Below are 6,882 nucleotides of genomic sequence, written 5' to 3' on the forward strand. Positions count from 1 at the left end.
CTGCAACTACTGAATTCAAATAGAAATTTAAAAATGAGATCCCCAAGTAATTCGTTTTACGTTAAAGTTTGAGAAGTACTACTCTAAAGCACAACTTTTGAAATAAACGTGTGCTTGGAATACAGGAGAGGAAAAAAGTCAGGCAAACTGCTGCAACCTGTAGAAATAACCGTCAGCATAGGTGTGTTTGTGTGCATGTGTGTTTAATTGTAGTATCAGGCTGAAGGGCTTAAATATTTTTATTATAAGGATTAAATATGCTAAAATGAATGTGCTGACATTATAAAAGAAGATGCATACCAAGCTCACAGACTAGCTATCATTGTATAGATGGCACATTAATATGCAAAGGCTGGTGGTATGTGCTGCCATTTACACTGAGGCACAGACGGCTCCCACTTCCCTATCAGGTGATCGATCTCTCACATGCCTTCCGCAACTCTGCCCATCTCAATTCCGGTAAACCAAGTCACAAGGGCAGCTTCCTGCACAACCACCATCCATCAGTAAGTGTGTTTGGTATGATCATACATTAAAATACAATTTTGGAGAAAAAGAACACTTGGTTAAGCAGTGCTGCTAAAGACCTATATTAAAGCTACCATTTTGTACCAAGTTGGAAAATAATTTTATATTTACTCATTTCAAAAAAAATAATTCCTTTTACTTATTCTATATCACCTTTTAAAAACTACAAACAGCATTTTAAAAACTTCTCCTTCATTCTATCATAACTCTTTAATATTTTAAACTAATATACCAGTTAAAGAACAAAAATCACCTTATTCAAAATCAGGGACTAATTTTCATCTAAGAACCACCCCAACCTAACTTACTTTAAAAAAAAAAAATGACTATTAACTAAACCGAATTTTTTGGTTTGGTGCAAAATAAGTTAACAGACTAAAAATCTAAAATGCAGGTTGCTCTTACTATAGCCCTGGCTCTACTGCCCTCTTCTGGGTAAGCTATCTAACTACATCACACAAATCATTACCACATTAGTTACCTACCTGTCACCAAGTTTTTACAGTATTACTGAATATATTCCCTATGCTATACATTACGTCACTGTGACTTGTTTATTTTATAACTGGAAGTTTTCGCCTCTTAATTCTCTTGACCTATTTTGCCTGCCCCAACCCCTCTCCTCTCTAGTAACCACTAGTTTTGTTTCTTACATATGAATCTATTTTTTTCCATAAATATATTCCACATATAAGTGAAATCATACAGTATTTGTCTTTCTCTTGCTTATTTCACTTGGCATAAAATCATACATCTGATAAGGGGCTAATATTCAAAATATATAAAAAATTTCCACATCTTAGTGTCAAAAACAAAACCTAATTTAAAAATAGGCAGAAGACTTGAACATTTTTCCAAAGAAGACGTATAGAAGGCCAACAGACACATGAAAAGATGCTTAAATCACTAATCTTTATGGAAATGCAAATCAAAACCACAGTAAGCTATCACCTCACACCTCTCAGATCAGCTGTCATCACAAAGACAAAAAATAACAAGAGTTGATGAGGATGTGGAAAAAAGGGTACCTTCACTCACAGCTGATGGGCATGTAAAATGGTGCAGCCACTATGGAAAACAGTAGGGAGGTTCTTCAAAAAATTAAGAACAGACCTACCATACAATCCAGCAATTCCACTTCTGGGTATTTATCCAAAGAAAATGAAAACTAATTTAAAGAACTAAATGCACCCCTATGTTCATTGCAGAACTGTTACAATAGACAAGGTGTAGAGGCAACCTAAGTGTCCACTGAGATTTCTTAACATACTCAATGCTTAGTAACTATGTAAGATGTCATAGGATGGGAGGAGGGAAGGGAGTGGAGGAGAAAAGTTGCAACTACCCACTCATTTAGCCAGATATGTCTGTGTATCTATAAACAGCACTATAACTACATGTCACAGGAGTATAATTTGGGGCACAATACTTAACATCAGCAGCACTTCTGAGCACTTTTAAGTGCATGTTCTGGAGATAAACTAATAGATGCAGTACATCACATACCAGTAAGGGCCACAACTAAATATAAAACAGAGCAAGAAAACAGGATTCCAGTTTTAAATAGAGACAGCTGAGGAGGTAACATTTAATTAGGGACTGAAATAAAGGGAGGAAGCAGATTATGGAAATATCTGGAAAAGCATCCTAGACCAAGGAACAGGTAAAGGCCCTAAGGCCGAAAAAGCTTGCCACATACCAACTACAGCAAAGCAGGGAGACTGGAGCAAGAGAGGAGGTAAGGAGCAGGGCTATGAGTTTCTAGGGTGTGATTAGCTATCGGAAGGTTCTGAGCAGGATGATGAAATGGCCTAAGTAGGAGATGGAAGAGTGGTGGCAGGGGCAGGTGTCAGCAAGTCACAGCAATAGTCCAAGAGAAATGGAGTGGGAGTTTGGACAACAGATGTAGCTGTGGAATTAGGGAGAAGTGACTTAATTCAAAAGATATCCACAAATCTATTTTCTAATTCTCCAATGGCTTCATTCAGGGACCTGAGATGGAGACTCAAACTACTGGCTTCTTAATCACTTTTTGCACAACATACTGAAAATATACTGTGAATCTAAACATCATATCCAAAGGACAAATATATCCACAAAATCACAAAATACTTCACTCATCATCTGCTGTTACTTTCAAAGAAGATAAAATTCTCGTTTTTCTATCTGTTGAAATATACTTACACCATAATTTGAATGTCCTATTTCTTGAGGGAATTTATCTATCATATAAAGCCACAGTTCCTAAGTGACTTTAAAACCTTACAGACAATCTGCTTAAAGGCTAATTTTTTTTAAGATACTCTCCTAATTACTTGAGCAGCCCCGTTACAGACAGAAATTCCGTGTCAGAGCGATGCTAACCTCTTAATATCTCAACCTCCAATTAACTCTGCCACTTCTAAAAAAGTGAGGATCAATGAAGACCACGTTTAAGTCCAATGAGATGCACTACAAATTTTCAGGGACATTCCGTCCCAGTTTCGGCACATCTCAGATTAACTCTTTAACTTGTATAGTGGAGAGTCAAAAGCATAACAGTCTGTGTTCCAGACTTAAAATAAAGCCTACTCAATGAAGGCATTATTCTTTAAAATCATGTTTAAAAAAATTTTTTTTTTAAGATAATTACCATCAATAAAGATCCTCTAAAAAAATATTGAGTAGGAAAATCCTGAAATCCAAATATACCTCATATTAACATATATGACATAATAAACATATTAACATGGGTACAATTCTTTGGAATATCTACAGTGGGCCAGTAAATCCATAATGTGCTTCCAGCCCTGGGAAAAGGCTAAACTTTGATGGAAGGGAGAAAGAAGCATTGAATTCAGAGAGGGTAAGGCTGAGACCAGACAGGCAACCCCGTTTCAGTAAGGGAGTGATAGGTGAGGGTCTGTCTACCTTTTCAGGATCCTTCTGGCCCAATCTCTCTGGACAGCGCAGGCACAGACAGCATTTACCAGTTCCTAACCTGGTGAGGCTCCCAAGCAAAGACAAGATGCAGACTCTTCCTCATGCTGTGTAAGCTGGCAGATGAGGACCACCAGGGGCATGCCCCACATGGACCAGGTGTTCAATATTTGTTGCAAAAATGAATTCCTTAAGCAAAAAATGTTTTTGATGTAAGAAATATTACCAAAAAAAAATCAACCTAAGTGTCTGAGAGTACTCTCTGTTCCCAATACGCATAATGCAAATTTTGTGATGTCAACTGCCCAAAATTATATCAAGAACCATATGGAACTTGTATACTCAGTTCTACCAAGATAGTACATAGGTTGACCAAAAATTGGATCTTGTTTAGGATTTTGCAGAAAATTTGTTTAATGACTTTGCTAATGATAATGTTACATAAGCAACTAAAATGAAAAGTATCTGAATATACTTCAATGAATAACCATTTGATTTTCCTTAATTGATTGTGGGTCAAATTTTAAATATCAACTAATATTGTAACACAAACCAAGCCTGTTGCTAGTCAGTTTGCCTGGTTTTACAATTTTATGCTGATCCGTATATTCAAACAATATTAATAACTGATAAAATACAATAAGTATTTTGGTAAGATGATAGATTATGAAATACTAGAAATTTCCATATAATGAAATACATGTCTTAGGTATTATCACTAAATTTTAAAAAACAGAAAAAATACTTTTAAACTTTTTAAATTGTTTATTTGACTTATTTTTTAAATATATAAATTCTAAAAATACATCATATCAAGACTGTTTGATAATGATGTGTTGTACATTCCAGTTCTGTCAACATTCCAGTAATGCTTCCCTGATAACAAGGACTGGATGTGTGGGTGGGGCCATGGGGGCAAGGTCAGGGACAAAGTCAGTGAGGAGGTGCCACATCTCAGTGAGTTGAGTCACAATCAGATTTAGTCATAGAATAGTATCTCTACTACAGGCGTCTTTGCTCACATTTACATTATTCTTCCATTTTTTTCCCCTAAAATCTTTCCCCTACATCTAATTCCAGTGTAAGACCTCATCCTAAACACCCATTTATTTTGCTTTTTTTCCTCCTTTTTGTCCCACTAGTGTAACATAAGAGATTACGTTTCAGTGAACTATCTTAATTTCTGGAGAAAAATTAAAATTTTAGGACTCTAAAAACATAAGTGATTTAATCACTGGTTGCCCAAAAACATTCTTTGTTTCTTTTCCAACATGATGATGATTCTTCATACATTTCCTAAAAACAGAATCATAACAGGTATTCAAAATTAAGCATTTTAATAAATGTAAATATATTTGAATAATGAAGGCAAACGAATAACACAACTATTTAAATCTGCTCCTCTTTTAACAATCGAATAAACATTTATGTAAGGCGATGAGAGAAGAAAAATGAATAAACATGTTCCCTGCACCTAAAGACTCCCAATCCAGTAGGAGAAACAACAGACAAGAAGCCTTAACAAGAAAAGGTACAACCACAGAACAGAATAAACAATGAATCCCATTTTGGACAAAGACAGGAGCTAGCCTGGGCAAGGTCATGTAGGCACGATAGATGGTCTTTAGTTGTAAACATTTTTAAACATTTTCTTCTTTCCAAGCATACCTACTACTTCAACATTTTTAAATACGCTTTTTCAAAGGCAGAAGGGATATTTTCATTAGCTATGAAAGCTGTGACCGCCCACAGAAGTTCTCAGATAGGTGTGAGCTGCACTCCGGTGACAAGTGCTCTGTAAGTCCGTGGCCTCCCTACCTGCCCACCCCTTGCCTCTATCACAGATGACCTCAAAGCACAGGCTGACACTGGAACCAGACTAGAATTTAGGTCATTTTTGGAAAGGAATGGAATAAGAACATATTACTTTCCCTTCTCACTCTCTAGTCAGTTCTATTTCTGTAGGGATAGGAATCTAAATTCAATTGTTCTCTGAACACCTACAACTCCACCCCCACCTTCAAAAGATAGAATAGTACACAGAAAGCCTCACTCATTCTCAAAACACGAAATTGAGAGTACACCACCCAGGCCCCTAACTCATTTTGCAGTGCTCTCCAACCTCTCCCCCTTCAGGGGTTTTCCTTAGAGTCTACCAAAATTGCAGCAGCCTTGTTCATAGCAAGCAAGCAGATATCTGAGCTCATTTACATATCCTGTCCTCTGATCTCAAAATTTCCGCTCATAACAACAGGCTTCAGTTTTTAGTCAAAAAATATGGTCATTAAATTTCATAGGCCTTGGTCTGAGTCCAATTTGCTCATCTCTATCACTGACTGAGGCTCCTAAAAATTCTAGCACTGGCCTTCTGGTCCTCCACTCTGGCCTTCTGCCCTACGGGGCAGTTCATTCATTCCTCAGCTTTGCTACCAGCATCAATGCTGGGGGCAATTCTATACTCAAGTGTCATTATACGTTTGAGAGTACAGACCAATCCCACTGTCGATGTTACAACACCAGGGGAGAAATTAGAGAGTTGGGCCTTTCCATCTCTTCGGAATGCTCTATTTAACCTGAGAATGGTTTGTTCTTATTGATGGGTTTGATGTATTGACAAAAAACAAGGTAGACTTTCCTATTTGTTTTTAAATTCACTCACTATGCATTTTCTCAGAGGAAGCAATACCCCACCATTTTCTTTTCCTAAAAGGAAAGAGATCTGGGAGAAGGTTTTTGCTTCGAACAATCTTTTAGCCATTGCCTAAAAGCCATGCACTATTCCCACTTTCCAAAGGAAAAACCTTCTCTCTCACTCAAGGGAATTCCAATCCAAGGGAAGTTGTCTCGTCTATGAACCACTGGAACAGTCCAAGCTAGGAATTCTAATTGTTACCACTTGTTGAGGCCTACTTCGTGCCATATATTCTTTGGGACATCTATTTTTCATGCTTAACAAACCCTGGAAAAATATATTACATAAACACCCTCTTTCACAGATAGAAAAAACAAAATTCTATCAAGTCAGAGAAGACCCATGAATACAAACTCTGTATGTACTCTTACACTTTATCCTTTAAAAATTCTTCAGAAAAATCATGCCCAAAAGCAAAATTATGTACTTTCTTACCTTTTTCCATATCGGCACCTTGGCTTTTAAATGATCAATGGCATAGCTCACAGCTTCGAGGGATGCAGCCCTGTGGGCTGAGGACACAGCAATGATAATGCTTGCTTCTGACACTGGAACTAAGCTTTAATAAAATGAAGGGGAAAAGTTACCATCTTCTCTTAGTTAAAGAATCTAGTACATATGAAACAAAAATTCCAGTGAAGCACTCTTAAAATTAAACATTCAGTTCTGTTTTATCTAAACACCCAGTTTAGTTACAAAACAGAATTCATCCCAGCTGCATTCAGCAAGGGGGATGTGAGGGT

At 36.9% G+C, this 6,882-nt stretch overlaps 1 long non-coding RNA gene across 1 annotated transcript; it reads right to left on the minus strand.

The window, feature by feature from the left end:
• Window positions 1-4,192: 4,192 nt before the first annotated feature.
• On the minus strand, window positions 4,193-6,734 carry LOC111733154. Its single transcript, XR_002777858.1, has 2 exons — window positions 6,575-6,734; window positions 4,193-4,743 (listed from the first exon to the last, which is right to left on the minus strand). It is a non-coding gene; the product is annotated as an uncharacterized LOC111733154 (long non-coding RNA).
• Between the last annotated feature and the right edge of the window lie 148 nt (window positions 6,735-6,882).

This window comes from Pteropus vampyrus, unplaced genomic scaffold (genome assembly GCF_000151845.1).
Source record: "Pteropus vampyrus isolate Shadow unplaced genomic scaffold, Pvam_2.0 Scaffold531, whole genome shotgun sequence".
In the NCBI taxonomy this organism is placed as follows: Eukaryota; Metazoa; Chordata; class Mammalia; order Chiroptera; family Pteropodidae; genus Pteropus; species Pteropus vampyrus.